This window comes from Lonchura striata, chromosome 1, assembly GCF_046129695.1.
Source record: "Lonchura striata isolate bLonStr1 chromosome 1, bLonStr1.mat, whole genome shotgun sequence".
NCBI classification, from domain to species: domain Eukaryota; kingdom Metazoa; phylum Chordata; class Aves; order Passeriformes; family Estrildidae; genus Lonchura; species Lonchura striata.
This window is the reverse complement of record NC_134603.1, coordinates 72,761,035-72,787,819: the sequence shown is the minus strand read 5'-3', so window position 1 is coordinate 72,787,819 and position 26,785 is coordinate 72,761,035.

The following is a 26,785-nucleotide window of genomic DNA, read 5'->3' as shown; positions in this document are numbered from 1 at the left end:
CTTCTTTTCTCTAGGCTAAAGAACCCCAGTTCCCTCTGTAACTCTCATAGGACTTGTTATTTAGACACTTCACCAGCCTTGTTGCTCTTCTTTTACAAGTCACTTGCAAATATTCTATGATGCCACTTTTTGAGAATCAAGTGAATACTTGATTCTGAAGTATATCAGAAAAAGCTAGAGGTCATTTTGGTCATTTAATGGAACACAAAAAGCCATTGAAGTAAACTGTGCCCCTCAAATTAACATTTATTCAGATCATGAAGTGGTTTACTTCACCCACTTCAATTTTTAAAATCCACCTTTGCTGCATTCCAATTGTTATTTTCAGTAAACAGATAGGCATTTATCTAGATGCAGAAGAATATTTGCCTGTAAAATTAACCCATTCTGATGAAATTATCAAGATTATGATGTATGAAGTATTCAACAAAGCAAGTTACCTTTCTAGAAACTTACAGATACTTGATCTGATTAGATTATTTACTGTTTTAAAAGAAAGGCTTGTGACAACTTACCCAAATATGGATTTGCTTAGTGTTTGTTTTTTCAGGGAGATGAAGACCCTGCTGGAAGTTTGAAGTTAAGCTATAGTGATTTAGAATCCATTACTGGCATTGAAATTACAATCTGGGCACAATTTGGGCAAACATTGCCACACTTTAACGTTAAATTAATGTTTTTGATCAAATACTAAGTAATGATTTTGAGTTCTGTATCTCATGTTTTTCAGTAATATAGCCATAAACTAGAAAAGGGGTCCAATCTTGTTCTTTACTCTTATGGTAAGATATCTATTCTCATCAATAGAAGTCATACATGCTTGAGGTTTTTGATCTGTTTTCTCTTTTCTTGCAATTGTCAGGCACAGAACAGCTGACCTGGGAGGAGAGTACTGGTGAAAAAAAAGGAAATAGATTTGTTAATCACGCTCTTCATTTAGTTAAAATGGCATTGGCCATTTTTACTTATTATCACTTACTATTCTTACTTTTTTGTGATTGTTTTTTCATCTCTTTATTACTGATGCCTGTCCATTAGCTCAAAAGATTTTTTTTTTTTTAATTTGCTGATGCCCCATATAATGGCTTGGCAACCGTTGCCTAGAATAATACGTGATTCAAACGTTCTGCCCTTGTCACCTGAGCTGGTCTAGTCTCTCTCATAACAAACAGAAAGTTAGAATACTGAACAAAGACATTTTTAAATCATTGGAACACAATGATCCTTTCTGGGCAAAGTCTAAAAATAATGCTCTACCAGTGAGCTGACCTTATGCCTAAAGCCAGCCCTCAGTATTTATCATCACATTGCCTTTCTTGATTACAGAGCTATGATATGCAGCCTGTATCTAACACTGTTCATCTAATGTTTTGGGATGATTTTGCTACTAAGTTCAAATAAGAGGCAAGATGCTGAACTTGAGGTGGAGACAGTTTTCACTACTGGACTGGGTAGAAGAGTTATGTGTCTTTTTTTAAATATCTAATTCATCTCTTACTTGAATGCATCCATTTGCTCCAATGGCACCTCAGTGTTTTGTTTCGCTTAAAAGACCTTGCATGTGAGATTTTCTTTTTGATGAAGGGCTATTCAGGGCTTAGTGTTTTCGTATCTTAAACCTTTCCATGCTGAAAATACATACCCTTTCCATCACATACCAGAAAGAAAACAATAAAACTGCCATAGCAGAATAGACTGCAAGGTAAGTAACTGTTATCTAATTCTTAAAGACAACATTAAAAATAAAATGGGCAGTTTTTTACAACCACACCTGAAAGTATTTATGTGTTTATTTTGAAACCTGGAAGAATTTTTATATCATCAGTAAGTTCTGACCTATTGATCTTCCTTCCATCTGGTGATACCATTTATACTCATGCAGAGCACAGTCAATACTATAGAAAAACCATATTTCTCCTGTATTACAGTGATATTTTAAGTGACAGTGTGGTCAAGGGAGAAGGCTTCAATAATAATTAAAAAAATATTAAAATATGAAATATAGTTTGGGGTTTAATAGCTTTCCCATATTGATTTTTACCAGGGTTATTTGCCATATTTTACCATAAGGAGGAGCTGTCATCTCTGCAAAAGCCATTTATTTTCCAATTAATTATTTCAGCTTGGGAAAGCAAATAAGAATACCTAGAGATTATTATGTTTCCCCAAAAAGCAAGCCAAACCTTCCTGCCCCAGGGTTCTAGTCATTTTCTGCACCATTTCCTCTGGCTCTTTGGAACCCTTTAAGCTTAATATTTTTCAGAAATGTGAAAGGATCCCAGATCTTGCTCTAGTCTCAGCAGTGCAGACTATCATGGCACAAACAAGAGAGTTTTCCAGAGGCCCTGTTAGAAGGAGGGAGGGCAAGAGCACATCCCTGGCTTATGCTCCAGCAGAAATCATTTAGAGAAACAGGCTTTCATTGACAGGCGTTGGCAACAGCCACTGCTCAATACCACAGAGGAACGTAAACAAAAAGCCAAAGTCTCAGGCAGTCTGACTAGGAAGAAAAGTTCTTCCTCACTTCAAAGCCAGCAAGTATTGTTTCACAGAGTCTGTCTTATGGGATGAAACTTACCTGAAAGCATTGCTCAGGGAAACAAGATCCTGTTTGTATCTTCACAGCCCTGACTGACTGTATCAATCCATTATAGACACTAGAAGACAAAAAAGACCAGATAAACTTTAAATTGCTCCTGCCAAATTCACAACTTTTCAACATTCTGGGGGGCAAGAGACCCAGAAATCAAGACAAAAAAACATTAAAAGGCCTTCACTATAAGGAAACTCAAGGAAATTGGTTTGGTCTACATGATTAGCAGCTTATCAAATCTATTTTAGAAAACACTAAATAGTGAAGACAATTCTGGGGAGACAAGGGGAACTCAAACACAGACACTGTGAAGACTAAGTCCAAGGTGAAACCACTGTGTTAGGGATCAGGACACCTGCCACATGTTGAGAAATTAGACCAGTGTCATGCTGCCCCAGACCTGTAGTGTTTGTCAGACCTCCACTGCAGGGCCTCAATTATGTGAAAATTACTTGGATGCTGTGGAACAGAAATCTTAGAATAGAACTTATTACTCACCTTTTTTACCTTATTACATAAATCTAACTGTGTCACTGAGTGGTGTGGTTTTGTTCTCATATCCATCTGATTCAGATTTCTTCCAGGACAGCATAAGAACAATACAGCTGACATTTTGAGTCACTGGTTTTACTGATGCCATCTGAACGCTAATGCTGTCTTCTCTGGGATTTTTCCTGCATTCACAGGTGGCCAGTATCATGTTTTGAAAGAAAAGGGAAGGAAAAATTAAATATAATGAAGGGGGAAAAAAAATATTTTTTTCCTCTTTAGTGAATTTATATTTTTATAATCCCTCCCATCAAAATCTTTGGTGTTGTTCCCCTACAAAAGTAACTGGCCTTGTAAACAAATATCAAGAAATAATGATAAGCATTGTCTACATGAAATTCCTATGGAGATGATATGAATTTATCATTCTTCCAATCATAGCCCAGAGTATACATATGTGGTTTTAACCATTTGTTAAAAGAGTTTGCATCTCTCTGGTGGGGCTTTGTGTCATCATGCAACTCCGGAAAGGCTGTGCCTGTCAATTCAGCACTCTGTCTTAGCCATAATTCTCTTTAAGACAAAAGAAACTGCCAAGGAATTAATCTAGCACAAAGTAGCTTAGCCCTCTCTGGGACCTGAAGCAATCAGCAGCAAGTAGTGAAATCCACATACACCAAAAAAAAAACCCTAAAAAACCCAAACCAACCCCCCCCAAAAAACCCCAAAACTAAACAAACAACAACAACAAAAAAACCCTTACCTTTAAAGTTAGTGAGAAAATAATTGTAATAGCATAGCTGATATTGTTCTTACAGCCATCCTTTGGGAATTGTAAATTCCCTGGAAATTTCACAGAAACTTCAGCTGAAAGGTTATTCATCTGAAACCAGTGAATGAAGAAAGACACAGCTGTAAGGGGAAAAAAGAGAAGTGTTTGCTCTGCAGCAGCAATTAATTTATTAACTCTTCAAAGGTTAATAGGAGATAAGAGATGCTATAAGAGATGCTACGTTATATCTCTGTACTTGTGCACTGTATAGCAAAGGTAAGGGAAGTGTGGCAGCTGCAAGTTTTGCAGGGACTAAATTAGTAAGCACAAATAGTTTTAATATAATGGAAACATAAATTGTAAGACATTGGGAGCATTTCCTTTAAAACTCCCCCTTGATTCCAAGATTACTATTTTATATTTTGTTCTACTAGGCTTTTGTAGACTTTTTGTTATCAAAGAGGAGATGAATCAATATGGGTAACTGAAAAAACAAACAAACAAACAAAACACCCCCAAACCAACAACAACCATAGCCTCCCCCCCCCCCACCCAAAGAAAAGTCAAAGCAGTTTTGTCTCAATAAAAGGAAATCGCAGGTTTAAGGGTAATTTTATGTGAAAGACGGATGAAGGGGAAGCTTTCTAGGGAATCTTCAGCACACAGAAATGAATCAAAGCATGAAAAGAGCATGCAGAGGAAAGGAGGCCACAACAGAGAAGAAAAATTACTTGTTTATACCCCTGCTTAACTTGGGTGAATTCAGGGAGATTTCTGAGCTGAAGCATGTTTTTTAGCTATAGACTCATTAAAGGATACTCTTGACTGTCAACAGAAGTTATTGAAGTAATAGCATTAAGAATACAAAATTTGCAAGTCTGATTAATATTTCTCTTTAGGCTCTAGGGAGACTTCAAGATGAAACACAAAAATCTCAAACCTCTGTCTCACATACAGTGTGGAAGCAGAGGACTGACACATATGACATCAATTATTTCAGAAAGCTGCAGGGGAACCAGAGGACTGACCAGCAGCTCAATGTATCCACCATGTTAATTAGTTGAAACTGCCTGAAAAATGAGATTAATGTGCATCTGAATAAATGCAAACAATTATGGTTCATAAATATGAATAATTAGGGAAGAGCAATATGGCTTTTGCAAATGAATAATGGTTTTTACAAATGTACAGTTCTCTAAAGTAATCAGCACACTTCCAGAATGGCTCAAGAAGGCTGATAAAGTGCACCTTGACCTTGAAAAGGTATTGAACAAGGTCTTCTAACAAGGTCTAAAACAGATGAAGATGACTGTGGAGAAGTGACTAAAATGAATAAATAAATTCCTTATTAAGAGGTAGAAAATAAGTGGCAAAAATAGTTAGATTTCACAGGGGAGGAAGATTATCAGAATTATTCCTTAGTGATTTGCACTTGACTCCATAATTCTTAATTTAGTCTTTAATGATCTTGAAAAGATGCTAAGCAGTGAGGTGGAAAAGTCTGTCAAAGTTAATAAATTATTTGGTACAGTACATATGACCAGTGGCTGTGAAAAACACAAAAAAACTTCCTAGTAGTGACTGACTGGGTGACAATGGTGGATGAATGTAAAGGAGAAAGCAGAAGCCCACTTTATTACCTTCATTGTGCTTTAATTAATCTTTTGATAAATGAAATTTACAGAAGGTAAATATAAAACTAAAGTCATCAACCCATTTCAGAAAGAATATAGTAGCTTTAGAGAACTTTCTAAAATACTGTTTCAGTTCAAAATCAGTATTTATAAATTACATCTTTGAGTTTGTGGATATTGTTCCCTTGATTTTCAGGTTTCAGACTGAATGGAAGAGAATTAGACATCTGATTTATGTTCTATTAAATAAAATCTATCTATGAAAACTTCTGATGTAATATTATGATTTAATTTTATTTTACAAGCAGATAAACCATTTGATATTTGTTTCCAATGTAAAGATCCAGAAATAATGTGTCAATTACTATGAAGCTATTGCAACTTTTAATGATCTTTTAAAATAAATATATTACAACTGCTTTATAAAGCCAGACCAAGAGTTAGAGAACCTAATACATATCATAAAGTAATGAACAAAACCTAAAGTAAAAGTATCCCAAAGATAAACCCGAGAAACTTTTCTACATATTCTTCCCCAGGGCACTTTGTTCCTGACATATGACATCACAGAAATGGTTGTTCATGCATATTTTTCTATTGTTTTGTTTTCCTGGGATTGATAGAAGAAGTAGATTCTCTTCTTATACTGAGAAATTTTTCATTTTCTATTTTTTATATCCTTTCAATTTTGTCTGCATTATGCATGTGATTGGTTGCAGGTGTTTTTCCTGTTTCCAGTAGCAAAGTAGCTGTAGTATAATGATTTTTTGGTCCTCTCTAGTTTCTTTTCTAATCTTACCTCTCTCTCTTCAGAGATGTAGATAAATTTCAGGTAATTCTTAATTAACTCCTCTTTCAGATTTTTAGGTGATACACAAAACATAGGATACACTGGTTCCCCATCTGTAGCAGAGATACACAGTACTTTCTCTTATTTTAAAATTACAAACACTAAAATCATCAAGATTTATAGAATCATAGAATCAATTAGGTTGGAAAAGATCTTTAGGGTCATTGAGTCTGACTATATGTGATAAAATCATTTCTGTAGCTCTTGAGAAAAAAAGTTAAACAGATAAAAAAAATGAATCATCCATTAACATTAATAAGTAATATAAAATAATTTTAAGAAAAGTTAGCAGGGCCACTGAATTCAGTCTTGAGGTTTTGACAATCTCACTATAATTGATTATGGAATTAATTGCATCTCTTGAAGGTTTTTGCAACTTTAAGAGTGTTTGACCATCATGTCAGTACTCCAGGTACCTTTTCAAGCTTCTATCACAGAGTTTTAAGGTATTGCAACCTTAAAAAATGGCTGGCTGTCTTGCATTTAATATGATAAAATGTTAGTACTTCAACTTTTCATTGGTCTTATCAATTTGTATAATTTTATTCGCAGCCTTTATAAAATTTATAATTATTAAAGGGGACACATGAGAAGTTGATTTAAGATGACAAAATAAATATATGTCATAAATAAAATTAAAATAATATTTTTATCAGTTACCGCTTCATCTCTTTTTTTCTTCACTGAAAAATACATCAGTTATAGTTTTGCAAAACTTGAACTAAACTATCAGTATCTAATTTAGATAAATTTCCTGAAATATAATGCAAAAATAGTAGAGGCCATCATCCCAAAATAATCAGCTTACTTTTAAAATATCTTTCAGTTTTATGAATTTGTCAATGTCATGAATGATAGTTCTTCAACTCAGACTGTCTGTCAAATCCAGCAGATACCACAGAGAAACACCTGATCTAGGGGAAATACTGGAAATTTCAAAAGAGGAGTTTAAACTTTAAAACTGCAATATTGTTTATTTTTAGTAATATAATTTCATTTTCTCCAAATAAATTAGTAAATATTGGACAATATTTTGATGGGCCTCGTGTATTAAAGAAAATATTAAGCTGCTCAATAATTTTAAAAATAAAGGGTGCTCTATTACTTTTGCTAATTTTAAATTGGAATGTCAAATATTAATTCTTCTAACATGTATACTGTTAGTTTAGTTGACTACTGTTATTGGTAAAAGCTTCTGAGTGTATGCTATTATTTAAGATGTTCAGAGCTTCTAGAAGCATATTTTCTTGTAATATCTCATGATTGTTTTATGTATTGTGAGTAATCTGAATATAGATTAACTAATTAGAGAGGTCAAGAGTGGTGTCAGCAAACTTTCAGCTGTTGAAGGAGTTAGTGGATGTGACCGCCCAGAAACTGCCCTCAGGGATAAAGGATTGAACAGAGCTTAAAGAATATTTTTCTCACAGCACAACTTTCAATTTCCCTTTTTAGGAAATCAGGTACAGAAAGCAAGGAGATAAGTGTGGCTGAGCAAGAACCTCCTGGTCAAATTAAGTATAAGAAAAGCACAAGCAACAGAACAAGGGGAGGTTTCCTGATTATAATATAGCAAGTTGCCTAGATATATAAGGCTGAGATCAGGAAAGATATGGTTCAGTTAGAGCTTAATTAAACAAGGAATGCAAAAAATAATAAGGATTTCTATATGTTTGTTGATATGAAAAGGAAGATAAAAAGAAAAGTACCTGAACTGATAAATAAGACAGGGCAACAAGCATGAAGAAGACTTGAGGTACTTAAAATATTTTTCTCTTTCAATTTTCAGTTTTAATCTCTCTTCCCACACCTCTCAAATCCCTAAACCTCAAGAGAGGGGATGAGGGAGCAATCTTTCTGGTTCTAGAAGATCTGTTTCAAGACCACCTGAGAAACTTGAATGTACATAAGCCCATGTGACCTGATGAGATGCATCTCAGGGTCTTGAGGCAATTAGCTGACTAAGATAGTGGCCTCTTATGATGGAGTGACTGCATCAGTGGACAAGAGAAGAACTATGGGCATCATCAATCTGGACTTCTGTAAGGCCTTTGACATGTCCTCCCTGCCCAATATTCTTCTTGATAAATTGGAGACATATGGGTTTGATGAATGCACTTTTAGTTGCATAAGGACTTTGCTGGATGACTATGCCTGAAGTTCAGTCACTGTTATCAGCTCAATAGACAAGTGGAAATTAGTAATGAGTGGTGTCGTTCAATGGTCCATACTGGAATTAATACTATTTAATATCTTCACCAGTTGCACAGACAGTGAGTTTGAGTTCACTCTCACCAAGTCTGCAGATAACACCGAGCCCAGTGGTGAGGAGCTTGGTGTTATCTGCTGATGCGCTTCAGGGAAGCGATGCCAACCAGAGGAGCTTGGACAGGCTTGCAAAATGAGTGTACGTGAACCTTGTGAAGTCCTACAAACCCAAGTGCAAGATCCTGTTCCTGTGTCAGGGCAATCCTAAGCACAACTACAGGCTGGGTGGAGAATGGATGGAAAGCAGCCCTTCAGTGAAAGACTTCAGAATACTGATTGCATATGGGCCAGCAATGTGCACTTGCAGCCCAGAAAGCCTGCTGTAACCAGGGCTGCATCCAAAGAAGCCAGGGCATCAGGGTGAGGAATGGGATTCTGCTCCTCTGCTCTTGTGAGACCACATTTGGAGTGCTGAGTCCAGGTCTGGGTTTCCACAAAGACATGGACATGTTAGAGTTGATCCAGAGGAGGGCCACACCAATGACCAGAGGGCTGGAGCACCTCTCCTGTGAAGAAAAGCTGAGAGAGTTGTTGAAGCCAGAGTTGTCCAGCCTGGAAAAGAGAAGACTCATGGAAGATCTTATTGCAGCCTTTCACTATGTAAAATGGGGCTTACAAGAAAGATGGAGGGACACTTTTTATGAAGATCTGTACTAATTGGACAGGGACAATGGTTTTAAATTGAAAGAGGGTATAAGAAAGACGTTTTTTACAATGTGAACAAAGACTGGAAGAGTTGTGTATGTTTCATTTCTGGAAGTGTTCAAGGTCGAGTTGCATGGAGCTTTGAGTAATCTCATCTGACAGAAGTTGTCCTGGCCTATGGCAGGGTGTCTGGACTGGATGATCCATAGAGATCCTTTCCATAAACATTCCATGGTTCTATTATTTCATGATCTATTAAGTGACAATTACAGTGAAGCAAGAACTCTTTGGTTCTTTGGGATGAAACCTCAATAAATTTATAAATGAGATTTCCCAAGATGCTCACTTTTGTACAACCTCTTTCAGATTTACCAATTACAAACCTAGATTGAGCATTTTTAGAAATCTTTTTGTCATATTTTATTGCAGCTAAAAATGAAGAAAAATAAGATAGTTAAACACAGAGTAAACAAGAGGACAACTAGATTAAGTAGAAAAAAAGCACTAGCTATAAAATTATGCCTTGAAATATAAGACTGCTAAAAATACCTTTAAATAGCAAAGATGAATAACAGTATCTAACAAATGTAAATAGTATTGGCACATTCTAATCTTGAGCCTGTGTATTCTTCCATGTAAATACTATACACGTTTCTTCTTCCCTAAGTTGATGTTCTCTCAGCAAAAATAATTTTGCCTATAAGTGCTTGAAAAGTAAACCAATTTAAAGAAATCTACTGCAGAATGTAATTGCAGTAGTACTTCAGGCAGCTTTGCCCATAAATAAAGGAGAAAGTAATACATAAGGGGGAAACATAAAAGACAAACAATGAGGAAGAAGTGGAATTTTAGACTGCTGAGAAGAGGAACTATTGCTATCAGTCCTGCCAGTTCACGAGAAACTGATCTGCAATTCATGAATGTGACAAAACACATTTTCCTTACAAAACAAAAAGAAGGGAGGTAAACAGACAGGGCAAAAGGTGCCCTACCCCGCTGCAGAATGGTGAATGGTATTTCCACTTAGGTAGATCCTTTGTGTATTTAAAAAAACAAGAGCCTGAAGAATGCAGAAATTAGAAAACAAAATTCATATTTTTTACAGTTAGGTAAAAAATTAGATCCACAAAAGTGAAGAGGTCAATGAAAATTTTTGAACATGCATATAATCTTCTGGTAACTCAGGAATCCTCAAAGCCTTGCATCTAAGTAGCTATTAGGAAAATCTGTTTTCTTTTTTCTTCTAATTTAGGTTTCTTTTCTAGCTAATAGAAGCTGAGATCCTTTTATGCATTTTTAACTGTTGTTTTGCTTTTTTTCATAAGAGTAGAGCTCCTTTGTCTATGACTTTTTTTGTCTGTTTACTCCACATGCCTTCTTTTTCTTTCCTGTACTACCATGTCTTTAAAGGCACTGTATGGAAAATTGCTTTTTCTTCTCTCTGTTGGAAAATCAGGACTGTTGTTTTGCTTCTGGAAGTAAAGAAAGGAGACTTTATGGATCATACCCAGTAGATTTTTTTTTAAATCAAGACAAATATAGTACTCTTAAATACTAGTTCTAACTTTATCAGTTTTGGTCTTTAAGCCTTTTTTTTTTTTTGCATTCCTTTATTCCATGAGATTCTTGATTCATTTTAAAATTCACTTGTAGGATTTCTAACCCTTGAAACATTGTGGACATTCAGATTGACATAAGGAAGTAGGAGAATCTCTGATGGAAAAGGTCTTAAATCAGATGGCCACCCCACAAGACCTTGTGCAAAACTTTACTATAACATATGTATCTACACAATAAAATTTTTGTCAAGCATGACAGCACCACTGTTCCAAGGCAAAGTGTCTGTGTGTTCTTGGGCATTAACAGTTCCATTACAAGTGCTTTTCATCTTCATTTTCTCTCAGCGAACAAATTCTTTCTCCTTCTGATATCTGTATGCAGAACAAATAAGGGTGATATCTATAAAGAATTACAGTAACAGATTAAAAGTAATGTGCAGGATCACAATTATGTTATACATGTCCAAAATGAATAAAATAGAATTAATTTCAGATTTATAATCACAAGAAATGAGGTTAATGAACAGCACTAATTATGTCCCTGTAATATGATAAGCATAAAATAATTACGTATGGAAAATGTATTATATGATTTCAACAGAGATCAGTAGCATAGGTTTTCAGGAAAAGTTCTAGGCAATGGAAAATATTCTAACCTTTAAAATTAGCAAAGAGGTCTGGATATTTAAGGCTAGGAAGACATAACTGCCTAATTCCCATTTTTGACTGTTCTTTAGAGCATCTTTATTGTGATAACTTTGATGCCTTTTATATCACACTATGTTAATTCTTTATGAGCATTTATTAAATTATTGTTTTCTTAGGAATACCTCCAAATACTGATTTTATTTGTGTATCTTAATTTCTCTGGGAAAGTAGATTTTCATTTATACAAGTAACATTACAAGAAAATAATAATAATAATAATAATAATAATAATAATAATAATAATAATAATAATAATAATAATAAATGTCCACACTAGAAATAGAAACACAAAATTAGACAACAGTATGGAAAAATAGTTCACTTTAAAATTATAATATTTAGTGTTTAGATAGCAAACAAAAGCATTTAAAGAAATATTAGGAAAATTAAGCAAATCACAATCTAAATTATTAGCAAATGGAAGAGGAAAATTGGTTTGTTCTGTAACCATTATTTCTGAAATGGGATTTCTGAATGGTACCCTGTTAAGGAGTTTTTTTCTTTCAATGTTTGATTCATATGTTAATACTTCTGGGGTTTCTTACAAAAATATTTCTGAAATCAAACATTTTGTTTAACAGCCTCCAGGTTTGAACTAAACGTTCCTATGCTTGCTATCCTTTTATGTGCAGTACTCTTACAAACCAGCAGATGCAAAGATGAGCAGGAGGGTTTCAGTCACATGGTGTGGACTGCTTTTCTTGAAAAATGCTTCATGAAAAGCATATTCTAAATGGCAGGTGTGTCACCTAATGGAAGGAAAATCCTTTTAAAAACTACATATTTTCTGTATTGGCTGTATTGCCAATGTTTTCTTAGTTTTATTTTACAATCAGAGGATAAAGTTCTTCCTCTTTTTTCCGTTTGTTTTGGTTTTTTGGTGTTTTTTTTTTTTTTTTTTTTTTTTTTTTTTTGGCACAGTAAAACCATAGCTGGTAGGACTTGGGGTGGGGTGGGTGGAGTATGTGGAAGGGAAGGGAAGGAACAGCACTTTGGTTTACATTTCATTCTTTGTAAAGCTACAGAGTCACACAACCAACTTGCAGCTGTGCCAGGCTTCAGCCTGTCTGCAAAATTACAATGGGATAGGAAAGGGCTAAGCTGAAAGATGAGCTACTGTCCAGTACATCTCAGGTTGAAATTTCCCAGGGCATAAATAACATCTCAGAGCAGGATTAACATTTTTAAAACTTCTGTCGAGCACTGAGCAGAAACCACGTTTGTGTAGCTCCCAAAGGGAAAACAGCTTTACTAGGTGACCAGAAATGGAGGCCAGCTAAATGTGTGTGGACTCTGATGTAGCAAAGGCCATAGAAGCATGGCCTTATTCTCCACATAGCCCAACTGCATGGACAAAAAACCATGTTCTTTGGGCCTGATCAGAATGAAGCTTGTACTGGAGTGATTTGTTGAACTGATGCTTCTGGGTTCATTGAAAGCTCACTAAGCAAATGGAAAATGTTGCATTAGCATTAATAAGATTCAGAAACTAAAATCCTATGATCTGCAGAGCATGAGGCTGATTTCACAGTAAATCGCCTCATTGCAGCTTTTGAACTGAAGAAATGTAATGAGATTAGAAGGACCTTCTCATGGATTTTTTTTTTCATTTCACAGTATAAATTAGCATGTATTGCCTATAGATATGTTTTTGTCTGTTACTTATCACCAACTAGTAATTCAAATAAATTTTTCTTCTCTGATAATGTCTTGGAACTTGTTGGGCTCAAATAAGCATTATGACCTGGAATAGACAACAACTATAAGTCAGATCTTACAAGAATAAAGTTAAAAGATGGCCATTTTCATCACTTCTGCACAGCAAACAACCAGATTAGAATGTGACTTTCTGAATGAAGAAATTATGAAATCTTTGTTAGGAAGTATTGGCATGACTAAGTTCTGTTGAATTCTTTGATCAATGTCTTGAAAGACAAATTTAGGGGCATTTTTTGAATAAAGAAGCACAGAGATTCAGAAAATACAACACTAGAAGGGGAAAGTTTCCATTTGTGACCAGATAAAGACATTAATGAGAAAGTAAATCACACTCTTCATCAAATAAAAACCTCAGTAAGAACTAAAAACTGTCAGCAAAAGAAAATTGTAAGCCAGGTTGCTCATCTTATCCATGTTGTGTCTTTAGCAGAACAAAGCATGCCCTAAACAGTCAAAAATGTGTGGATACATGCTCTATCACTTTGGACTCACCCAGCAGAGGAAGGAAGCCAAGGTTGAACAGATGTCCACTTCCAGCCTCACATTGCACCATATGGCAAAGACATACAGACAGTGCCCAGAGGAGACAGACAAAAGGTTTGTTTAATTCCAAAAACCCTAAAGTGTTATGGATGGGTGTTATAACAAAAAAGTGGGGAAAGCAGCCTGCAGCTCCTGGTACTGGACAAGCTGTGTATCTCCCATTCCATTTTATCTGCTATAAACCAGTTGGAGTAGATTATTTTGCACCAGCAGAGCATGCAGAGGTCTCCCACTGGAGCAGTAAATCTAACCCAGCCTACTTCATAATAGAGGGAACTGCTGAGCCTGATATTTACATGACCTGTAAATGATATTGGACTCCTTTATTTCACAGTAGACTAACCATGCTGGATGTCACTTCAGGGTGAAATGGGCATGTGCCTGAGTATACTAATATATACAGGTTTGTGAAGGAACTGCAGTACCACATATTTTGGTTTTCTCATAGTAACTCTGATTCTTGAAAAAAGCAAAATTAGCATTTAATAAATACACAATTTGCTTGATAAGGGACTTGACAAATAATCTTGGCCTATCCTGGAGACAGGTAATAAGGAGATATTTTTGTACTGGAGATCTAGCCCCTTTAATATGACATGGTGTATCTGAAAAATATAGATGAGACAGACAGGGGTAAGTACAGGGCCTTTTTTTCTTCTAGAGTGGCAGCTCCAACAGCATACCCTGTACTAAAATGGCACAGAAACCCACCTTCAGGTACCTGAATAACCAACTCCCTAATTTCTTTGTGAGAAAACAAGAACAAAAAAAATCAGTTCAGCAAACCCAAATATGTAAACTACTAGATATAAAATTTTTGGCTGTGAGCACTAGCACTGATCACATGGCAAAGTATTATTCTGAACCTTTAAAAAATAAAGTCATTTAAGTGCCACCAGTGCTGACAATATAAAACATATAGCACTCATTGCTGTCTGAAATGCACAACGTGTGCCTTCCTTTGGTCGGGGGTGTCTGGGTGTGAGGGACTGGGGGAGGGAGTGTGTGTTGCCCAATTGCCCTAGGGAGAATTGCCTGCCAGCAATTTTCCTTCCACTACACCCACATCTCTCTAGTCTGTTCATATGGGTGTCAGTCTTGGCTCTTTCCTGCCCCATTCCCTTCCATTATCCTCACTGTGGAGATATAGCATAGCAAGGATTCTGCTCTCAAGGTCCAACAAAAGTCTTCCATGGAATGGATAGAGACTATCTTGTCATTTGCAATTTTGTCTGAAAGAATGCTCCATATTTCAGCAGGTTACCCTCTCCTGTCACATGAGATGGTTGGACATCACCTGCATAAGATAACAGATTCTGTTATCACATGAGCTAAAATGCTCATTTGTTATTTACAACTGCTGACGCACAAAGATTAACCACACTTTTTCCCGTTTTTCATCATACAGACTGCTTAAACTTAATTTTTCAGCTATGTTTATCTGGCCTCCTCATTCTTCCTTCTGCCTTTATCCTACTTCAGGCTCCCTTTTCCCCCTCTTGGAAAAAGGAAAACAAAAGAATATGTTGTTTCATTCTTTAAATGGGTTCTACTCCCCAGTGATCTAAGGAAGAGTATTGAAAAAAAAGCTAGAGGTTGCAGACACAGCAGGCAGGCAGGAACCACAAGTTTCAGTACAGAGCAGATTTTTCTTTTGTTTGTTTGTTTGTTTGTTTGTTTAAATGTAATTGACAAGGACTAGGCAAATATATAGTGAATTAAAGGCTTCAAATTGCTAGGTTCAATGGCAAGGTTGGTATTCTCCTTCATAAAGCTGACTTATGCAAGCTGGTAATTGAGCATCCATGGTAACATATATGTGATTTATTGCAATCCCAGATGAATGGTGGTGGAATCCATGACAAAAATTATTTTTAAAAAAGAAAAGGAAAAGAGAACTTACTCCATTCCCAAATGTGAATAAAGAATATTTTTAATTCATACTACTATTTTTAATAGTAGTATAAATTAAAAATTCATACTTCTATTTTTAATTTAAACTACTTTTCAAATACTGTAACTATCCAGGAATAACTGAAGCTATTGGCAAATTACTTCAAATATATGTATATATGATACTCTACAGCCATACATACATAGAATAAAACATTTGAAGGAGATAAATATGGTTTATCATGTTAGCTCCATTAAGCTTAAATATATATAAATACCTTTGACAAACTCAACTGATGTGAGCACTGCATTTTGAAAGTTGAAAAGCAACTGAAAACTCAAACACCTGGAAAATAAAAGATACATTTCATTTCCCCTGGTTCATACACCAAGCAGGTAAAAAAAATATTGCCCACCTCATCTCTTGTTTTAACCATATGATCAGTTTCAGTCTCTCTTTCATATTAGCATTATGTAAAATTATTCTATTAGGTCCTTGATTTCACTCTATGCATTATATGTGCTTTGTTTTTCTTGTGCATTTTCCTTAGAATATTAGAATATGCAGTGGATTATAATCTTCTGTATTCTACTGTATCTTTACTTAGTCATACACATATTTAATACTTATAAATTACTATGTGGTGGTAGACTTTTGTTAGTTGAACTTTTACTGACTCTCCATTAGAGGCAAGATCTTGCTTGTTAAAAAAAAAAAAAAGCTGTAATGAATTACATAATATTTCCTTTTATATTCTTAATTTCTGCTAAGAATATTGTTTAGGTTGCTGGATAATTATCTTTTACCCCTCCTTAGGTACAGGCCTGAGTTCTCAAGGTCCCACAAGACAAATGTATCATAGAACATTAATCCTAAAGGAAAATTATATCAGTGCTCAGCCCCTGCTACTTCAGACAAGCCAATTATAAAATTTTAGTGACAGCAACAGTGCCAGAATTTTTTACTTTAAGAGGGGCAAAACAGCAAAACATTCCTTCCTTCTTAATGCTTTCAGATAGGGAAATTTAAAGAAAAAGCTCTTGCAAAGGAAATTAAAATTACAGGGAGAGAGAGACGTGAGTACAGCAACAGGTTTGACTGACTTGGTAGATTAATGAGATCATACTGAGTTTAACTAATGTTATTTTCAGTAGCTAAAATCAGGGATCTCTGAGCATTGCTAAACCAGGATTTTCTGAGTATTTGACACCTAGTTTTAATAGACATAGAAGTAACAGCCTCAACTAAGTAAAAAAAAAAAAAAAAAAAAAAAAAAAAGTTAAATAGGGAAAGAAAAATTTAATTGTAATATTTTGTTTAAATCTCATTTTTAGCCTAAGCTCTTAATATATGTCGGGCAGTCTATTTCATGCTCTTGTACACCACAATACAATGCAAGTCAATGTCCTAAATGCATGCAAAATGTCCTAAATAAATAACACTGGCATATAAAAATAGTTCTTTTCCAGCCAAGACAGAAAGCAGGTCTATGATCTGTATAACACAAACCTATGCCTGTACCATCTTTATGGAAAGACATAGGTTTAAATGAAAATAGAGTCAAAGTGATATTTTGTGTAAATGATAAATGATTTTAAATGCCTTTGAATTTAAGGTGTGTACAAAATTAGTACTTTTTGATGAGAAATGGTAAAAATCTCCCAAAAGTTAGTGTGTGCTGACGTAAATAAACATGCCAGGAGACCTTGTGCTCCTTTCTTGATAAGGCCTTTATTAATAGGATAGCCTATGGGGGTGGGGGCTCGGGGTTCGCGACGACGACGCTGCTCCCAGGTGAGTCAACGTCCCAGAGGAGGGGTAGACAAGCCCGTCAGTCACGGCAGGATCGGAGTCTTCACCCTCATAGGATATGTCAAAAGACTCTGCTGTAGCTCGTTGGTCTAGGGCGTTTACCTCGCTCTGGCTCCTCTGGTTACAACGATTGTCTTCAGAAATGCTGGGGGCCCTCTCCAGCTCCTTGAAACTTCCCCTGCACGTAGGAGTAGATAATTTTGCAGTTTCTGCTCTTGGCTCGTTGTCTGGGTCCATTCTGGTTTATGTTGAGATCCAGTAATTAATATACAGTAGACACTAGGCCCTCTGGGAAACAGGAAGTCTTCCCTGGGAGCAGTTTCCTGGGAGCAGCTTCTGAACTACCTGACACAGTGTAAGGGACAGAAGGGGCTTCAAACTACTAGAAACAGCGAAACAAACAGGTAGGATTTCTTCTACAAAGGATTTTAACAAAGGTGTCAACAGCAGGAAGGGGTACAGAGGCTCGGGGAGTTAACTGGGGGCGTAAACTGGGTATAGGGGCAAATACATAGGGGTGGAACTAACAAATACATGAACAAGAGAACTTCCAAACTGTGAGGAGGTAAACAGACAAAGGGTTAGACATAAAATTTATTCATAACATTTGCTATAGAAAACTGAGTCTTGGGTTAGAAATGTTTATAAAATTAGAAGATAAACAGTTAAATGGTAGCCTATTAAGTAATTTTAATTCTGTAAACCTACTTCTAGAAGATTCATGCAAGGTTATTACCAGATATCACATTTCTTGGTGTCCGAGATTGAGACGCAAGATTGCCATCTGTGTAGCAGTTGCTCTCTGGGTACTTTTCCTTATCTCCTGTTAATGGGCCCATCAATGTCTTGCCACATGGCTCAGAGATAACTCCCTCCAGGAGCCATTTTCTGTTTAACAGATGGTCAAGAACCCACCTCGTGACTCAGAATGACATCAGCCCATTGTGAGATGCTCTGCTGGGGGGGAGGAGCTAAGCATTCCCACCTAGATATATCCTGGGATTTTTAGACAGAGAGGCAGCCTTCCCGTAGGTTTCCAAAAGGACACAGCTGGGGTCTTCCACTAGACCAACTACACCTTTTCCACAGGACCACTGCACAAACAGAAACCACATCTGCCACTCCAAGAGGACTGCAGCCACTCCAATTTGGACTGCTACCAACATGCTGGCCAAAGGGGTGTCAGGTTGTATCTGGCTTTGTCAGTGGTCTTCCTTTTGTATTATTGCATGTCTCTTTACCCTTTTACTAATAAATTGTATTTCTGACTTGGAGTCTCTCACTGGTTTTGCTTTCAAACCAGAGCACTTGGTATGATAAGAAACCACCAAAATATATTTCTTTGTTAAATATTGAAGACAAAGCAATAAAACATGATACTAGTTTTATTTTTAGTGACATACATCTTACCAAAGTAATAGGAAACTTTAGTTTATAATTTGAGTCAATAAATTCAGTTAAAATTTCAGAAGAACAAACTTTGAGAAATAATGGAAATTTTCTATCAAATTTGCCTAGAATGATAAGTTCAAGAACCTGAAACTGAAGAATATACAGAAACCTGTTGAGTCCAATACATTAGCTTGAAGTTCAGGGGGAAAAATTCATTACTAACTAGAACCTTGAAAGGGTTACAGACTTCCTGAGATGAATAAGCAGTTCCTACAGAAATTAGGAGTAAAAACAGAGCATGCAAATATAGACATTGAAATATAGCACTTTTCTACCTCTTGGGAATTTAAAGATTTGGAAAAGGCCAACAGCCTACTGTGGACCTAGATCTTGCAAAGAAAATTAAAATGACACTAGTGTTCTCCTTAGCCAAAAAGCAAGGAGTAAACAGAAACTGTAAAATCAGTGTACTGCAGACTAAAAAGACATTAATAAAGCCAAAAATAACGAAGCACAACCAAAACATGATATTAGAGTCAAGGAAGAAAAGAGAGGGTAGAATAATGGAAAAACAATACATATCACAGAAAAAATATCCAGATTGTTCAAGATAACAAAAAGGGTTGAAGGACTGACATGTGAAACCACAGCTACAAATACCCAAACACTACAGAATAGGGGAAAGAATTTAAAATGCTACGACCATGTTTTTGTGAAAGTATGAGTATATTCTAGATATTGTTGCTCCCATTTTTCACTTTTTTTGACTTGGTTATTTTTCTCTATTTGCACTAGAGAAATTTTTACACATTTTACAATAAAGGCAATTTATGATATTATAAAATTTCAGTACTGGAAACCTGGAACCTACCTTTTCTTACAAGATATTGAGAATCCAATTTAAATAAATGTCTCTATAATTTCTGATGATTCTCCAGTGCTGTCAATGAAATGTTTCTAAGAGCCTCAGTTCTTTTGCTATTATAAAATAACACTGTGCTATTACACGAGTGTTACTTATTAAATACAACAAATTTGTGACATGTCTAAAACTTTGGTGCCTACCTCAACCCTGCAGAATTTCAAGCAGAATTGGAGAAAATCACCTCTGTAGTCAGTTCCACTCTACTACCATAGCAGCTGAGCAATGAAATAATTAATTTCAGCAAGTTTCTCAGAAAACAGTAATTCACAGAAACCTATGAAGAATCTAATAATCTCGATCTCAATAATCAGTAGCCAGAACTGTAATGACTACTACAGAAAAAAAAAAGAAAAAAAAAAAAGGATTTCAAACTAAAGAAAAAAAAAAAAGGAAAACACAGCATTGTACAAAAGAAGGGGGGAAAAGAAGAAGAAAAAAAAGAAAATAAATGCTCTATGTGATCTGCAAGAAAACAGTCTTGCTGATTTCAAGTATGGTATCCAGCCCAACCCTGAGCATGTGATCCGGGCTCAAAAACATAGTACCTGATAAACTGATGATCCTGAGAGTCCTAGTGAACACAAATTTCCAGTCTGCCACTGTGTTCAATCAAGAAAATACTTCCAGGAGGAAAAAAATCCCCAAGAAGCAACAAAACACAAACACAAAAGCACACCACATTATTCATGGAATAAAAAACTAAGCTGGTCTTATTTGGCAACAGACAAAATTTCTGAAGCATATTAATATAACTATCCATTTATGGCACATAAAAAGAACAATCCTCTCCTAAAATATCAATATATCAGACAGGCAGAAATTCTGCTTCACTTTTCAATTATTCTGTCATCTTTTCCATGAACTTGACATGTTCTGATGATTCTTCATTGTTTTGCTGTTTTGGAAGATTTTTTTGAGCATAAACCTATAAAAAAGAAGAAAGGAGGAGGAAGAAAGAAGGAAGAAGAAAGAAGACAGTGACGATGACAATGACAACGATGATGCTGACAATGGAGTTTATTTTTGTATTTCTATGGCTATTTTTCTCACCTGAAATATACTTGTTTATTTTAATAAGTGATCAACAACCCCTTCAGACTCTGTTCCACTAATCAAAACAAGTCAACTACTTTTAATTCCACTTTCTTAGGATAGTCTTCTCCTTTGATTAATCTAGTAAACCACAGGCTGCTTTCAGATAAGAATTTTGTTACATGAAAAAGGCTAATCTAAGCATTATATATTATTTCTGAGGAAGTCCTGACATTGTCTCAAATAAGAATTCCAATAATTCCATATTCCCATCAGATGACAGTTTTCTCTCAAAATTCTCTGCTGCCCTGTTTTGCCAAACTTATCTAAAAACAGCAGCACTTCTCACACATGACTCATGGGGACAGCTCAGATGCCTCTCCCAGATGACTGTGCACAGAGATTCCCCTTGTCATCTGTTGTCTCCTTTTGGACAAGTGATCAAACTACAGCAGCTGTTTATGGCTCCCTCTGTGCCTGAGTTTTCATTGTTTAATACCATTCTATTCCTATGTCTCCACAATAGTGACAATCCTCTCCAGCTTTCTTGTTTCCCTGATGAAATGAATCCATGGCAGCCCATATTTGGTGGTCACTACTGCATCTATTCAACAGGATCCCATTCCCAAGTGTCACCAAAAAATGACCCCTCTCCTTTCTGACAACTGTTAAACTGTCCCTTTTCCTCCAGCTCTTTTTATCCACCTCACAATTCCCTAGCAAACTCTGTCATCCATACCTCCTTTTTTTAATGTACAGAAGTCACATATAGATGCTAAACCTAGACATTCTTTGGATTAGATCCCTTCTCTAAGAAACTGAAAATATTAAAAAAACCTCAAAAGGTGGAATTGCATTTCTCGCTTTTCCCTTTTCACTTTTCTTCAAGATCTTTTCTAAGACAATGTCTGGTACTTAGGTCTACTATCAAGAAGTTTGTTGATGGGTAATTTTCCAAATTTTCTGGAATATATGTTGATAAACTTCAACAAGTTCTGAAATAGATTTTCCTCCATGAGAAAAAAACAAAAACTGCACCAACTAACCAACCAAGACTGGTTTTGTTATTCTTTAATCCACTTGATAAAAAGAGTTCAAGAAAACCTGGTCAAACACTGAACTTACAAAATGGTATTTGTTACAGAACAGCATATATATGTTACAGAACAGAGATATAGTCTGCATGTTCAAGGATTCAAGGTTTTATTACCTCTTGGTTCCTGCATATTTTTGATTATACAATTTTCAGACTAATGTTGATACAAATATTTTTGGGAAATGCATGAGGATTCATCTAACATTGTTTTTGGCTATATGGACTACAATTACACCTGAATATAAAAAATATTGTGCTTCTCAAAAGATATTTTCTTAAAAAGAAACAAAAGTTTGGTAAAAGAGCTGCAGCATTGTCAAGGATATTCAGGGATGTGTAAGGAAGAGGAACCAAGAGCAACTTAAAAACTCAGAGAAAAATAACTTTACTTTTTCAGGAAAATTCAAATTCAAAAAAAGAGATAGTGAAAATAAAAGTTCATTTCACGAGCCATCGTTAGTTGGCTGCAGGTACTTCTATCTGCCAAAAGTAGTAACTCAATGTGTGTTTATTTTAACAGAAATAGTATTTCAAAGACATTTTACAAAAAGTCTTGCTGAATAGTTAAGGCAATTGGATCAATTGGACAACCTGGACAGAAAAAAAGATTAAAAAACACCAACCAAACAAAAAAATACACCAGAGCTTTGACTTGGTCGCATCTATCAAATGTCACATTCTAAGATATAATGAAATACAGACACAGATAGCAAAATTACTGGAGTTAACTGGAATCAATACAGGAAAACCAAAGCAGGCCTTTCCCTCAGTTAATTTGCCCTTCATTGTTCGGTACTGACACTCAGTACCTGAGAGATTTAGATGCCACCACTCTGTTGAAGTGTGCTTTTCCTTTTCTTTCTGAAGTTCTCTACACCATCCTCATGAAACTACATATGAGATCTTAGTCATTACAGGGAATCTTGATTCTCAGCTGCTGTTTGCCTTGAAAGATCTCCCTTTATGAAACATCCGCTAAAACAGATGTCTTCCAGCTTGGACTGAGAGAGCAGGAATGAAGTAACAGCTTGAAAATCACAGTATCCTCATGAAACCTGGCAATACAGACAACAAAGGAGACTGGAAACAAGGTGAGAACTCAGCTAACCATCTGATTTCCAAGCAGATAGTCTGTTATATGCTGCATACAGCAGGTACAAGTCTGAAAATGCATTCATATTATCTGAAAGCACATAGTAGATGTTGCTGAAAGGAACCCAAAGTTTTCTAATCATTACGAGTAACCATGCCATGTGATATCAAGGATCAGCTGCAGATAAACTAGAGTACATTTTTGTAGATATCAGTGTTTTCCTTCCTTTTTTTAGCAATGCACATTGCTATCCAATGAAAAATGAAAACGTACCGAAAAGATCAAAAAGAGTAAGACTGATTCAGCAATACAAATCCTCAGCTTTTAAACCCACAGTTTTTTTCAAAGTAGTACACTTTTCTAGACTGCATTGTATGAAGATGCTATGTATCACATATTAGACATCACATGCAACAGAAACAAAAAAGATTGCCCCAGGTTGCCTGAAACTTAAGACAGTTTCTTTAGTATTTAAGCATATACCAAGTCTACCCTGATTCCATGAATCACCGAACACTTCACTATCTCTGAAAGATTCATGTAGATCTGGCATGAACTAGATTCTCCTCCTGCAACAAACTTAGACAAGCAGACTGCAAATATTAAAGTTAAATAATTGTGATGCAACCTAATGCACAAGCATTTAACTCAGTGATTATACATACACTGAAAATAGAGCCCATGATCTCTAAATTCAGACTTAGACACTTTGAGAGCTAGAAGGGGATCTGTTTGTGTATAAGAGCTTTGTCATGTACCTTAATTATTGCACTGCAGAACACAAGTATAATGACCATCATATTCTTAGAAAGAAATTTCTTGAACATCTCTATTTTATATATTAGGGTTAATGACAGAATTAATGAATTGTCTATCACATGATTGTCTAAAATAAAAGATGAAGTCTCATAAACAGAATACTATTGAGAATCTCTTTAGTTTACTCAGTAATACAATGACTTATAAAATATGGAATGGTCTGTAAAGTAACAATAAATCAAGCATGTAATGTTACAAGTTTGGCTTACTTTTTCTTTAGTTTACATTCATCCTACTCTTTTCAATTCTAAAATATGAGCCAGTTTCAACAAAAATCTGTTCTGAAGGACTGCAAAAATGTTGTATGCTTCATCATTCTGTGCCTATGAATGATTGTCTCCACCTGAAATCCCAAAATTCATGGAAGCAAAGGTCAGTAAAAAAATCCATCTGAATGCACACGTCTTCTTGACTACCTAACCTTGAAATTTATGGAACCAAGGGAGTGTACTAACTTCTTGATGTAAGTGTGATGAGCAGTATGAGCCCCTGTCCTGAATTACAAGAATTTTATTTTGGACAAGGTCCATTTAAACTATTTTTCCTCATGAGTGACCTGTCAGTATAAAACATTCATTCCTTGCATAATTTTACTTCAGTTGGCATTTTCAAATGCTCCTGAGTTTGTAACATCAAAGTTGGAACACTTTCCAGAGTATCATCATTCAGAATGTCATATTGTCTACTCTCAATTTACATCAAAACTGAAATTCCATTTATTCTCACCTTTGATTTCTAGTTCAGGTTTCTACTTTGTTATTTGTTATTTCCCACTGCATGCTGTACCTAATGAATATAAATGGTAAGTTTTGAATTGGACATCTTTTAGTTCTTAATATCATGCTGTTTTCAGATAATAGGCACTCTGTAACTGAACAAAGTAGGGAGGGTTCATAATCTGTATGAGTCTGGACCAGATACAATATGATTGTCCAGGGAAAAGCGGGGACATTAAAGACTGGACAGCTGATCATGACCAGATGGATTATCTAGCTGTGCTTAGCAGCAGGGAAAAATACTTTGAAGGACCCATAAAAATTCCAGCAAAACGGTAATATTTCAGAGTAAATATATATATATATATATATATATATGAGAACCTTTTTAAATTCTTTTTTCTTTCAGTAGATAGTCATTTAAATTTGCTAACAAAAGAAAAAAGTTGAATTTCTAAGTAGATTCTCTAAAAGTAACTTCCACATGAAGTAAAAGACATATTACAATATGAATATTTTAAGGACTATAGAAATTCAGAGTACCACTTGAGGGTGAAAAATAGACAAAACTTAATTTCCTGCTGAACAGAATATGCCTTGCTTTGGTGAAGAGCTGGAATCAGTCATGGTTCTTGACAATTTGCCAGGCTAAAAAATGTGAAGCAGAATTAAAGAAAACCTAGTTATTTATGATTTAATTATTTCAGGTTGATAAAATGTAGTGCTGATTTAGCAAACCGCATTTGAAGTGCTTTGCAAACATTATCTAATTTTTTTTATAAATATGTCTCTCTGTTTTTCATTTTTATTTATGCCACTCTTTGTTTTGGATAAATGTGTTAAATTAAAATTAGCCACCCCAATAAGAGATACCGTAGAAAAAGATATGCAGTAAAATGTAAGAGGATTCAATGTAGCACAGAGCAGATTCTAATATTAACAACTATTATGTCAAAATTCAGGTTTTGAAGGCTGCAGCACTGCAGGGCAGAATATATCATTAAGGCACATCTATGGATGTGGCAGAGAGAGACTACTGGAAGCACTGAAAAATAGCTTCTTCCCTAAAAGAGGTGTGGCCAACATATCTTAGCCAGCCACTGAAGTCAGGTAGGGATACAATCCCAAAAAACACACATGTACAAAATAAAATCTAGGGCTTGAGCAATGCAAAAGCCGCTCTACTTTATAGTTGCTACAAATTCTTCTGCCTAATTAGAGCAGAGCATTTTTTGCCTACATCTCCACACTAAATACCATGAGGTTTCTAATCTGTCATCTTGAAAGACTTGAAAGTTTTAATGAAGTTGGTCTTTCCATGAATTCGTATGTCAGAACAACTACAGATAGAAGAGTCAACATATCCCATGTTAAAAACACAGTATAAGTCCCAGCTGACATAAATTCTTTCAGATCTAAAAATGCATCTGCCCCTGAGACTGGTTTTGTTTCAATAAACAGTTGTGATATTTCTTACGAAGTATATTAAATTAATAATATTCTGTGAAAAAAATATATAAAAATTATTGTACATTTATTTTTCAGATGTCTACTTCCAATTTCTACTAATTTTCAATTATTTTTGCCTTATTTTTCTTTATAGTTTATTTCACTAACCAGGAAGAGAAAAAAAATGCAAGATTTCTGTAATAAATTCCTTGTGATGGATGTAAATTAACAACAAGTTAAAAGGGGGGGGGGGGGGAAGGTATATATTTTCACTCATTTTTAAGTATTCTTTTTCATAATGCAGTTCAGATTTGAATTTACCCTTGTACGTGTCTGCTACCCGTGTGACCAAATAGCTTTTGAGGCAAGCAAAGCTTGCTGGAGCTTTCTTTCTGCTTGTTTTTAACTTGAAAGTTCTCAAAAAACATACCTAATCCTGTCTGGCTAAACATTTAAGTTATGACTCAGGTCTTGATCTGAGCAAACAAGAACTCAGAAAGGAAGAAAATGGTTTATAATCCATTTGCAGGTGTGCTTAAAAAGCAGTCAGTGCTTCACAATGTGTTTAGATGTGTAGGATACTGCTGCAAGTGAAGAGTTGGCTGCTTCAGACCCTGGGTAACACCAATACTATCTGAAAGTACTTTTTCAGTGAGTATTTTGGTGGTTTGGAGCACCTCCAGACAATTCTCCACCTCTGGCTGAATGGTGGTGTCTATATCCACAGGGGTACTGTCTGTACATATGTGGGCATATGTAAATACTGTGTGTACATAC